This window comes from Podarcis melisellensis (assembly GCF_964234715.1).
Source record: "Podarcis melisellensis genome assembly, chromosome: 1".
Taxonomy (NCBI): domain Eukaryota; kingdom Metazoa; phylum Chordata; class Lepidosauria; order Squamata; family Lacertidae; genus Podarcis; species Podarcis melisellensis.
The window spans coordinates 34137996-34151159 of NC_138528.1; the positions used below are offsets into that span (position 1 = coordinate 34137996).

General features: G+C 43.9%; 1 protein-coding gene and 1 long non-coding RNA gene across 12 annotated transcripts in view; one reads left to right on the top strand and one right to left on the bottom strand.

Annotated features, from left to right (window-relative positions):
• Positions 1-3136, top strand: part of LOC309357128 — a 204974-nt gene extending 201838 nt beyond the window's left edge. The window contains exon 3 of the long non-coding RNA XR_014163035.1: positions 3127-3136. This is a non-coding gene — a long non-coding RNA (uncharacterized lncRNA). The remainder of the gene's footprint in view (positions 1-3126) is intronic.
• Positions 1-13164, bottom strand: part of NPAS3 (neuronal PAS domain protein 3) — a 636914-nt gene that overhangs the window by 169075 nt on the left and 454675 nt on the right. The gene's annotated exons all lie outside the window — the stretch shown is intronic.

A 13164-nucleotide genomic window follows, 5' to 3' on the forward strand; every position in this document is an offset into this window, starting at 1 on the left:
GCAGAAATGAGTTTATATTTAGTCAGCATGAGTTGCTTATTCCTCCTGTTTAATAGGAATACCCTTTCTGACTGTCATCAGATGTTTTCTTATAAGAAAATTCAGCCATACAGCAGGTAGCACTTAACTTTTTCTAACTGAACCATAATTCTAACTGAACCACTGTCCCAAGCCAATTAAGTACGTGAATATGTATATCAAGGATTAAATTATTTGCAGATAAATAATAAATAATAAGAGGGGGAAACTAGGAAGGACTGTCCTACAGTTTATTTAAAAGGTCAATCAACTTCCAAATGCAGCCCAACAGAACCCCCTTTCACTGTGAATATTCTGCAGAAAGAATTTAAAACAGCAGCATATCTTAAAAGGAAAAGGTAGGATAATCATGGTAATAGGCTACCTTCCGAGAGGATCTCATTCTTTTGTGGTTTAATTTCTTCTTTTAATTTGTGTGTGTGTATGCTACAATCATATTTAGCTCTGGAAGAGAGCCAGCATCTGGTACATGTTTTTTAATGTGTTTTTAAGCTTTCTGTTTGTGTGAATGATTTCAGATGCCAGATCATCACGTGTGTTACCTTGTTAACGTACTTCATCTTTGTGTAAAAAGAGAGAGAGAGAGAGAGAGAGAGAGAGAGAGAGAGAGAGAGAGAGGATGAGAAGGGAAAATAATGATGATGATGATGATGATGATGGGATTGAATAATTTAGAAAGGACTTAAGAAAAGGAGGTGAAGTAGACAAAAGGACAGTACAAAAGGGTGTTTCAGTATATAAGATCATATAGCGATAAAGTGGGCGTAGCGCCATTGGTCCTGAGGGCAGCAGAGTACAGGGATGGGAATTGGCTGAAGAAACAGAAGGCATTAATGAGGTAATGGGGCCCTTTGGATGTCCAGCAGTCCTTTGTTGGGCTCAAATTGTCGTTTTTTGTGTGTGTTGAATATATGCTATATGGTGATTTGTGGACCTAGTAGGTATCTAAAGCCATTTGCACATGGCAAAATATGTTTTTATCCAGGTAATTTTATCAAGGTAATTGTTAGACCCTGTTGATGACCAACCCATAGCCTATTTGTCTGAAAAATTAACCACTACGGAACAAGGTTTGCCTCCCTGCATGTGAGCAGTAGTGGCGGCTGCCACTGACTAAAAGAGAACTGACAGGTTCACCTTTGGACAACAAACTACGTGCGTCACTCCTCATGCTGTGCCAGCATTGGTGGACATGAAAGGAACTTATTTTTCTATCCCAAGCAGAGATGATGAAGCGCCTAGCAGCTGACTTATATTGCCCATGCACCCACGGTTGCAGCTGCGAATTACTGAGACTCTTAACCTGGTTACCTATAGGAGAGGATGGGCCTCCAACACCTGACTGCATATATTACAGCAGGCCTGATTTGAAGGATGAAGCAAACCCCAGGCAGTATGAGATTGGACTGCTACGATTGATCTACACCAACCCCTTCGACTCAGTGCCCTACAGACATCGCCTCACGCTTCTCACTGCATCGGCTCAGCCCCACCCACCAGACAACCACCCTGCTGGAAGCTGGCATCTCTACACACAGCAAGAGAAGAATCCAGCATGAACTAAAAGAGGACATTTTCTTTTCTTTCCCTTTGAATATGTAGCTTTGTATATAGCTTTGTGGGAGGTACCCTCCTTATTAGAAGAAGAAGAAGGTATTAGGAAATAGATATATCCCTGTGCCCAAATGATGCAAGTAGGGCTGTGGGGGGACATGGTTTTAGCCGGGATGGTAGTCTTCTGATTTCTGGCCATCGCCGCACCCACACCACTTAAGGTAACCCAGAGGTTAACGAGAGAATGGGGTGCCCGCAACACGCAGAAATGGAAGCCTATTCTGCAAAACCAAACCAATTGCATGGTCTGCACCCGGGACCTCTCGCACTCTGTGACCTACAGATGCTTTGGGAGGAGTACCCCTCCTCCCTGTGCCTTGGAATGAGTCCTCAGTTATGGCCCCGATTTTGGGTTCCGCCAGATTTTGGGCTGCATTAAATTTGACAGAAGGAGCCTGTGGTTTTAACACTTCTGACCATGGTGTAGCTATTCGACACCTGGCCACAGAAAGAGAGAAAGTGGCCCATGTACCTGTCCCAACCTGGAACGGATGGAACATGCCTGGGTTGACTGAGTGGCTTCCAAACCTTGGGTGGCTTAGAGGACTTGTAATGATGTTAATAGACTAATATTGCTTCTTTTCTGCTCCTGTATACCCTGCTTAACGCAATGCCTGCAAAATATGATGCATAAAATGATGTTACGAATGATTCGGCCCCAGATTACAGCACTGACATGAGAATACCAGCCAGTACCTTGGGACGAGCCGAAAGGCTGTCCAAAAGAAGAGTAGGGAATGAAGGAATGGGTTTCCCAAACCCCAAAACTGACTGTGCAGGCAGCTTTTAAACTGCACCAAAATCCCCATTTCTCCTTAGCTAAAATGCATAAACTTCAGCCGTTGAGCAAATGCAAAACAAGAACACAGCTCTCTCCCTTATCAGTTTGATGGCAAGACTGGCCTTGACTCTACCAGTAGAACAGACACAGACATATCTTATGTTCTGAACACAAATGATGCAGAGACCCAAGTCTGGGACTAACGCCAGAGCATGTTCTCGGAAGTAGTGACCTCTTGCTCCAAGATAGGAGTAGGAACAGGAATATCCTTTTATGGTCAGAAGTACAGGAAGGAAGATCCCTTTAGGGTTGAGAGTACCAGAGCAGGAACATATGTGATGTCAACCTGTGTACGTACGCCGACGTGGTTGGGCTCCTAGGGGAGGAGTGAGAGGGTGCCTGGAAGATATATAAACTGCATGAAACCTGTCATTTCTTTGTACTTGCTGTGGACTCACCACGCAAGTGCCTTCTGCTATCCGGAGAGCAGAATAAACTCTTTCTTTGAAACAACCTCGGTGTCATTTTGACTTCCTTCCTCCTGTCCCGGAGCAACGCAGACCCAATCGGTGAACTCCAATAAGGCTACACCCCCAGACTGGTGGGCCATCGTATGATGTTGTCTCTCTTAAACTACAATAGGAAACTCCATCACGATATAGCTAAGGCTGGATCTAGACACATCAAAAAAGTGTTTCAGGAAAACGCATTGTAAACGTCATAGTGGGAAATAACGTTGGAGAAAAGTAGAACTCCACAGCGCCATCTGGTGTCACAGTGTTATTACACATATAAAACACATTTTCTTTACTAACGTAGCTACCGGTAAGTCCGCTGTTCAGGCCACCTATGATGATGGTGGTGGTGGTGATGATGATGATGATTTATTGAATTTATATACCGCCCTATACCCGGAGGTCTCAGGGCAGTTCACAGAAAAGATAAACATAAAGATAAAAATAAAAACAACAACCCAGTAACACTCCTCCCAAAGAGCCACATTTTCAAAAGGGATAAGATATCAATCAGATCAACCAAAGGCCTGGTTAAAAAGGAATGTTTTTGCCTGCCACCTAAAGGTGTATAATGAAGGTCCCAAGCAAACTTCCCTGGGGAGAGCATTCCACAGACAGGGAGCCACTGCAGAGAAGGCCCGTTCTCATGTTGCCTACTGACTAAACTATATTGTGATGTTATCCATACGCAGCCTGGAGCTGCAAGAAAACAGCTGTGTCAATTACGCCAGGTGATCCCACTTTGAATCATGAGTGCATTCAACACACTCCCAATTTTTTTACCTTTCCAGTCACAAAAGCAAAATAATTTTATATTGTTTTCCTGGTTGAAAGTGGAGCTTGCTGAATTCAGTGAGGAAAGCAGCACCAGCTTATGGCAGAAATTGGCTGCTCTCAGGAACTCTGACTTGGAGCTCCTGAGTGGATTGCGATTGTATTCTTTGTAACTACAAGCTTCTTTTTAAAAAAATAAAAATGTTGTATTTCAAATCGTTGCAACATACCCTAGGACCGGTGCCCAATGCAAGTCCTGCTGGCAGAAGAACAATTAGGATTACTCTGCATTGTTGCTTAGCAGCCATGGCTGTACCTACCCTACCATTCATGTCATTTGGAGTACATTTTAGTAATCTGACATCAGGGGTTAGACAGGTGGGTACGTCCATGGGCGAAACGGCCTTGTAGGCCACAGTGTGACCCCTGGCAGGCCTAAGTAGGCCCTGAAGACTTCAGTTTCCCTACCCAGGTTGTACTCTCAGCAGCTACATGTTTTTACAAGGTATTAAAATAGCTGGGCAAATATTTGTTGAAAGGAATTTGTATTTAATCATATATCAAGAGGGAGGAATTTCACTAGGTAACCTCTTGAGACAACTTTTATTACGGAAATTGAATGATAAGATCCTTTTCTACTATTGTTTTTGGGACTGAGGGAGAAAATGAGAATGCAACACCCTGGGAATGCAAATGGAGCATGACTGGGCAAAACAAAACAAAACAAAAAACAAAACAAAACTCCCAGAAAAATGCAACATACAGTGGTACCTCGGTTTAAGAACAATTTGGCCTACAACCTCCACAAAACCGGAAATAGTGTCTTGGTTTGAGAACTCTACCTCGGTCTAAGAACAGAAGCCGAATGGTGGAAGGGTACCAGTGGCGGGAGGCCTCATTAGGGAAAGCACACCTCAGTTTAAGAATGGCTTTGGTTTAAGAACGGCCTTCCGGAATAGATTATGTTCGTAAACTGAGGTACCACTGTATTTCATGCAGGTCTAGCAGTTGTAGGTCTCTGTTTCTCAGCAGTGTTCGTCTTTAAGAAGGCTATGTATTAATTACCTTTCCCTCAAATTTAGGGCTAATTTTAGTCCTACTCACTAGGCCCGTGCAGAGCTTGTCCGAGGCCCAGGGTGGGAATCTTGTTAGAATAAAGTTATAAACTCAAACAAAAACGCAGCTGGTCCCTGGTGGGTTCCCTTGGCCAGATTAGCCCTCTGAGGCCTGGGGCAAGTGTACCTGGCTGCCCACCCCCCAGGGCTGCCAAAGACATATTTAAAGTTATGGCACTTGAGCTCAGCACAAGACAATGAGATATTTATATCACAAACAAAAAGTCTCCAAGGAAGCAACATGATGTAATTTAAACAGGTTTTAAACAAATGTGGCTAAGGAAATGGCATGGAGAAAGCAGAGGTGCAAAATCTTGATTGGCAAGACTGCATGATTTCTCCCTGCTGTCTGGGGCTTAGCACAGTGTTTGCAGCCATCATGGTCGCTTTATTTTCAAATGCCCACGTCACCTCCCCTCACAGGACACTAGCCAGAGGCAGCAAGCCATCTGGGAATCACTGAGCTAAGAGGACCAAGACTGATCAACATTACCTCATGTAATCCAGGTACAGGTAATAATACTGGAGACTACACTATTAGTCCAGAAGATGCAAATCATTTGTTGCAAAAAAGAAAAAGGGAATCAGCCTTGCTCAGCCTGGTGGCCTCCAGATATTTTGGAATATAACTCCACTTAGCTCCACTCAGCATGGATAATGGTCAGGGATGATGAGGGCAGAATTCCCAAATATCTGGATGGCAGAAAGTTGGGCAAGGCTGCAATATGTAGCTGCAATAGCAGGTGAGATGCATGGATGTTAAAACAGCAATTGGGATGGCAAATATTATTTAAAAAATATGGAGACACACAGAGTACTGTTGTGCTCGAATCCTGCTTGCAGGATGTTCTTAGCTATATTTTTTGCAAAACATTGATTAATATATATATAGAACCAGGATTGGTGATTGTTTGTGGTGTGTGTTTTTGTTTTGTTTTTGTTTTTTGCATTTCCTATGAACAATTCAAGCATTCTTGTTTTACAGTGGAAGGTGGAGCAGAGCAGGGATATGGGCCCACGAAGAAACATTAGAGCTTCGCTAGCTTAACAAAAAGCAGTTCACAGCAACTCATGCAGTGACACCTGTCTTTTGTATACACAGACATGGTTTAAGTCTAATTGAAAATAACATAGTTGCTACAGCTGACAGACTTCTGGAGGAAGAGAGGGAGAGAATGAGAAAACCATTCCCCACTCTTTCGCATCCTTTCCTGCGTTCTTGAAAAAGCCACCGTCTGAATTGGTACCTTGCTACTTATTTGACACGGAGCTGCCATTTTCCCCCCCTATGTAGTGGCACCACATTTCTTGTTAGACTAAGAAACCTGCCCAAGAGATGAAATGCCACTTGTCAGGTGACAATTTCACAAGATCTGTACTTGGACGGAACTGCAAATGCTGTTACAGGTCTCGGTAGTGGCTTTTCTGGCTAAGAGGAAATGGAGTCTGAGTGATGTGCAAATGAGAAGTGGGCGCTGTTCTGTGCTGCCCACAAAGGTGACACCTTTGGCTTCCATCAGAGCAGGGGGAAATAGAACAAGGTCGGTGAATGACTTCTTGCTTAGCATTCCTGGCACAGATAGCAGCAGCCGGCCTTGGCCTTATCAATGTCACCTAAAAGATGGGAGCACCAAAAGCCAATTTCCTCCTGCCAACAGACAGCAGTGCAGACACCCAGTAGAGTTCACCATCATCACCACTATAAGCATCGATAACATTCCAGTGCAAACGGCAGCAGAAAAAAATAGCAAGGAACATGCTATTTCAAAATCAAGCTCACTATTAGGATATTCAGCTACGCACAGCCACATTAAAACCCACATTATAAATGCAAATGAGCACTCTTAGGGCAGCTTTGCTAGGTGTTAGCATACCTCCCAGAAGAAGAAGAAGAAGAAGATGATGATGATGATTTTGGATTTGATATCTCGCCTTTCACTCCCCTTCAGGAGTCTCAAAGCAGCTAACATTCTCCTTTCCCTTCCTCCCCCACAACAAACACTCTGTGAGGTGAGTGGGGCTGAGAGACTTCAGAGAAGTGTGACTGGCCCAAGGTCACCCAGCAGCTGCATGTGGAGGAGCGGAGACGCAAATCCGGTTCCCCAGATTACGAGTCCACTGCTCTTAACCACTACACCACACTGGCTCTCACTGATGACAAAACATAACAGCATTTGGGGCTTTTTAGTTTAGAAGAGGAGCAAGTAATGGAAGGTACATGATATAGGTGCATATAACTATATCACATGAAGAAAATGTACAGTGGGAAGTTTCTCGCTCTCATAATATTAAACTTGGGGTCTTCTGGTGATGCTGAACGTGGACTTCTTCACACAGCATGGAGTTTCACTACAGAATTTGTTTCTACGAGATGCAGAACTGACCACCCCTTGGATAGTTTTAAAAGACATTCAGGCAAATTCAAGGAAGTTTAGGCTCTCAGTGGCTATTTGCCATGACGGCTGTGTACTGCTTACAGTATTGTAGGTTGTATGTTTCTGAATATCAGTTCATGCCCTGCTTGCAGGCTTTCCTTAGGCATCTGGTTGGCCATTGTGAGAACAGGATATCGGACTGCATGGGTTTTCTGTAGCTGCTCCTAAATTCTTTCCCCAGAGAGGTGTGTTTAATATCTTCATTGTGCAACTTCCTTTGGGTGCTGCAGAGACAACTCTTTACTTGGCCTTTGACAGCTGAAGATGTAGTTTAATACCTACCTCTATTTTCTGATTTAAACTGTGTTGATTTTTTTTTTTAAAGTTCTGCTGATTTCTTAATTAATCTCTTCTGTCAGATTTTAAATTGTGTACCTATATTGCTGTTACCCACTGTGGAACCTTAAGGTGCAGGACAGACAATAAATCTGATAAAAAGAAGCATATTGAGTAGTATCCATGTTCTCCATGTCTTCAGAATATTTTCCTATGTGAATGCCATTGAAATGAATGGGGGCCATCCAAGCAGGACTTCCTGGTAGTTTGTACTTCTTGTTGACTCTCAGAACTTTAAAGAAATATGCCCTTTCTAGGATTAGCTCGCTGAATGTTTGGTACACAAAGCAAAATCTTTCACAACTTTATTCTTAAGTCTCCTTCACCTTTGCGATAGCTTCTGTCAATTTACATAATAGAAAAATATATAAATATGTAAAATATTTATAATATGCCCTTCAATAACACAAACACATTTTAAGATGGGTGAGGAAGACAAGATATTCTAATTACAAAAATAAGTAGCTGAAAATAACATACCTTCTCTGACAACAACAACAAAACCACAGTAAAAGCCCAGACTGCCTTTTAGCAACAATAATAAAAGCACATCAATATCTGCAACAGATAAGGTCAAAAAATCGTCCTCTGAAACTATTTCTTTTACCGTTATTTTCTTAATCTTTTTTTCCTTGCTCCTAAACTACTGCTGTAGATGAAGCAAGTAAAACAAAACAAAAAAACCTGAAATGTGTTCAGTGAAGTGAGCATTTGACCTGGTAATGAGAAATCACAGCCCATCACTTTTTGATTTAAAAAATCATAAACACCTTTTTGACACAAGAGATCAGAGTTCTTAACGGGATAGAACTGTGTTTTTGATCCCTGGAAATGGTTCACACATATCTGACAACTTCAATACTGCATGTAGCATGCTAACGTTTGACATACAGAGTGGCATTTCCCCCAAAAAGGAAAAGAAAAAGTATCTTCCTACCTCACTTGTGAGAGAAAGAGAGAGAGAGAGAGAGAGAAAGAGAGAGAGAGAGAGAGAGAGAGAGAGAGAGAGAGAGAAAGAAAGAAAGAAAGAAAGAAAGAAAGAGCATTCCCCCACCATCTGGTCAACATGTGAGAAATGTTATAGGCTATCCCTGCAACCCAGTTCAGATGTAACACTAAACAATGTTTTAGAATTATGTGCACAAGCCTTTGGCTTTCACACCCCATTTTCCTCCTACTCAATGTGGCTATGGAGAGAAGAGTGGAAGCACAGTGGTGCCTCGCAAGACGAAATTAATTCGTTCCGCAAGTCTCTTCGTCTTGCGGTTTTTTCGTCTTGCGATGCACGGTTTCCCATAGGAATGCATTGAAAATCCATTAATGCGTTCCTAGGGAAACCGCCTTCAGACCAGGTCCGGGGACCTCTTCTGAAGGCTGGGGGGCGGGGACAAGGGCTTTTCTTCCCACCCCCAGCATTTTAAAAAACCTGGGACAGCGGAGGACTTCTCCGCTGTCCGGGGCGATTTAAAAGCCCCTGGGAAGGCAGGCAGGGGGGACAAAGACTTTCGCCCCCCGCCCGCCTTCAGAAGGTGTTCCTGCCCCCCCCACCCTGCTTCGCAGCAGCGTTCCGAAGCGGGGTGGCTGGGGCAGGTGTTCCCGCCCCCCGCCCGGCTTCGCAGCAGCGCTACGAAGCCCGGCGGCTGGGGCAGGTGTTCCCGCCCCCCCACCCCGCTTCGGAGCAGCGTTCCGAAGCGGGGTGGCTGGGGCAGGTGTTCCCGCCCCCCCGCCCGGCTTCGCAGCAGCGCTACGAAGCCCGGCGGCTGGGGCAGGTGTTCCCGCCCCCCCACCCCGCTTCGGAGCAGCGTTCCGAAGCGGGGTGGCTGGGGCAGGTGTTCCTGCCCCCCCCACCCTGCTTCGCAGCAGCGTTCCGAAGCGGGGTGGCTGGGGCAGGTGTTCCCGCCCCCCCGCCCGGCTTCGCAGCAGCGCTACGAAGCCCGGCGGCTGGGGCAGGTGTTCCCGCCCCCCCACCCCGCTTCGGAGCAGCGTTCCGAAGCGGGGTGGCTGGGGCAGGTGTTCCCGCCCCCCCGCCCGGCTTCGCAGCAGCGCTACGAAGCCCGGCGGCTGGGGCAGGTGTTCCCGCCCCCCCACCCCGCTTCGGAGCAGCGTTCCGAAGCGGGGTGGCTGGGGCAGGTGTTCCCGCCCCCCGCCCGGCTTCGCAGCAGCGCTACGAAGCCCAGCGGCTGGGGCAGGTGTCCGGGATCTCTTTTGAAGCAAGCGGCTGCGGAGAGACGCGATCTCCCCGCAGCCGCTTGCTTCAAAAGAGGTCCGGGATCTCTTTTGAAGCAAGCGGCTGCGGAGAGAAGCGATCTCCCCGCAGCCGCTTGCTTCAAAAGAGGTCCGGGGGCAGCGGGAAGAGCTGCCCCCGGACCTCTTTTGAAGCAAGGGGCGGTGGGGAGAAGCGATCTCCCCGCCGCCCCTTGCTTCAAAAGAGAAGACCCGCTGTCCCCGGGGCAAGCTTCGTTTTGCGAAGCAAGCCCATAGGGAAATTCGTCTTGCGAGGCAACTCGAAAACGAAAAAACCTTTCGTTTTGTGAGTTTTTCGTCTCGCGAGGCGTTCGTCTTGCGGGGTACCACTGCACTTGCTTCCACTTTTAAACCAGAGCTCCCTGCTACTTGAGGAGCTCTGGTCAGTAAACTATGGTTGGTGAGCAAACCAGAATCATAAACCATGATGCTCATGCTGGCTTGAGAACATAGTGCTTGTGTCATGGATCCAAAGTAACAGAATTGAACTTTGTCAAGCAGGGTTAAATAAAGGGTCATCACTGGCTACTGCAAAACAGCCCTATAACTACAGTTATCTTCATGCTGATCACAAGTGAGAACACGGAATATTCAAGAGAGAAGTCGTCTTTATGGACTTTCTTTGTGAATAAGTGTGGTCGTGTTTGAAATTTCATCAAGATATGCCACAACTGTTGTTACCATGGGGCATTAGGGGGCTGTGCATCTGTGAGCTGAGCAGAAATCTATTTACAGGTTGTCTTTATTCCCAGCAAAAGAAAAAAGACAGTAATATAAAAATAAAAGCAGCTAAGGAAGCCAGTTGTTCAAGGGATGGGAGAGAGAGAGAGAGAGAGAGAGAGAGAGAGAGAGAGAGAGAGAGAGAGAACCACAGGAAAGAGTTGTGCTCCCTAGCTCAAGACTGCTTAAGTTACAACACAGTTGGGGAACCTTTGACCAAGCTATTGGATGTTTGTGTGAAATATACTTCCAGCCTGTGTTCTTCATACTGAAAAGGCTAAGGAGTGGATCTAAAGTTTAGAGACACACAAAACTACCCTCTTAGCTTTTAGCCATTTATGTTGACAAGTCCATCTGCTCAATCCTATACAACCATCTTAGCTTAATGTGAGTTTAGGCAAGATGAGTCATAAAAAGGACACCTTGAATAATTCATTGTAAAATGTCTCTTGTTTTCAGTGGCAAGGTAGGTATAATTACAAGAAGACAACACAGTGCGTTACCAAGCCATTCTTATTATCCACTGGTATCTGGACGCTATTAACACTACTGATTGAAAATTAAAATAGACAGTACTGGCTAACACTTGGTTCATCATACGCTGTCTAAATTATACTTTCAATAATCACTGCTTCTTAATGGCTAACAAAAAGTATTCCTGTTTTCCTCCTGTGTCCTTTATGAGTTCCATAAATAACTAATTAACCTCTATGACAAAAGTCAGTATCAAAAGAGGAGGCAGGCTGTGTGCACGAGGAGTCTACATCTCAGCTAAGATCTCCTGAACTAGATGGAGCAAACACTCTCATCACAATATTCTCTCCTGAATTAAATGCTTATTGACTCCATATTAATATCCATTTAGTAATCTGCCGTTTTTGTTTGTTTTAATATAGCATGCAGTTTTACAGTAGAACAGAATTATGCAGTTCAGAAGTATGAATATTAAAAAAGGATTTAATTAAATCTGTTGCCTGAAACCTCTGTCTAAAGCTATAATGACAAATTTAGTCCATATTTATTATGGTGCACAAGGGACTTTAACTAGATCATTAGTTTATATGCCTTACTCAGTAGTGAAGTTCTAAAACTTTACATTTTGCATATTGTTACATTATTCATTTTTCCAACTAGGCATAAAATACAGCTTCCCAAGAGTACAATACCTAATTCTTCAAAATATACAAAGATAGCAATAAAATGATTAAATTACAACTCTTACATCTGTACTTCTTGTCTTATTATAAAGTAAAAATGTTTAAAAACGCAGACAACAAGGAGTCTAATTGTGTATCTTCTCTAGGAGTCAAAAATACATTTGCACTCTCTAATAAGTCAAGTACAACAACAGGCACATTCCAGACACTACTGGATGTCATTTCTTCTTCAAGGGGTTGTAAAGTACAGCCAAAAGCAGGCCAGAATTAATGTCTTTGATAGCACAAAAGAATTGTTGGGAAAGACCTATAGAATGACACAGCGATATTTCTTTTGTATGTACACACTTAGGATTTGCCTACCTGATGGGAAAATATTAAATGACATTCTAAATCATTACTCGTCAATGCAAAATGTTGTGTGGTGTTTTCTTTATTAATTACACATTAACAAATGTTTAATCCAATCACGGAAATGTGGTAGCAGAGATGACACTGACAAATTGCCTCTGGCACCGTGTTTGAGCTCATCAGGACAGACCAAGAGAGGACCAACATGAATATAAAAACGAATGAAATATCAAATCACAATTGCTATCAACTAGTCTAGTTTCATTAAAAGAAGATGTTCAAGAATGAGCCCCCACCACCTTAGATGCATGTGATATATTTTGACATTTGCTCTTGTATTTACTCAAGAGCCAAATCTGCCAAAATTGACACCAAACCTTTCCAGAAAAAAGAGAGCGTCCGCAGGACAGTGGGAGATGAGAATCTACATTAGACAGCATGAACCTATTTGGAATCTCCCTATTGGGGCACGGGGTAGATATTACAAATGTGTATTTTTCAGTGTCTGCGATCCAATTGCATTTAAAAGTAAATAAAGATATGAAATCTTCCCGGTTTGTCTCTGTCTTGAATAGCAGATTTTACTCAAGACAAAATGACTCCACATGTTCCCTTGACATATGTCTTCCAGATATGTTTAAACACAATTTTTTAAAAAAACAAACAAACAGCTTTTTCGTTGTTGTTATCCTGGCTGCTTCAATTGCAAATCAAAACATATGAGGCAAAGGGCTGTACAAGGCTTGGCTGATCAAAACTATTCCACTTCCTGAGCAGAAAATGTGTGAGCCAAATCACTAATAGCCCCCTAAAGATTCAACTCTCTTCTACAAAGAGCTAACATTACAGCTGATAATGTGAAAATGAAATCACTACAAAAACACACACCACACATTTAAAGAGCTGGGAGTGGAAAGAGCAGCAACCTGTCAGATGGAACGCCATACACCGGTCAAATCTTCCTGTTTACAGGACCACCTTTGAATTGTTTAGAGACAAACTGCTTCATTTCCCAATATGGGGTGAATGTTGGGGGAAGGCTGGGGACAGGGAGAAACTGGCTTCATTATAGGATTCCCTTGA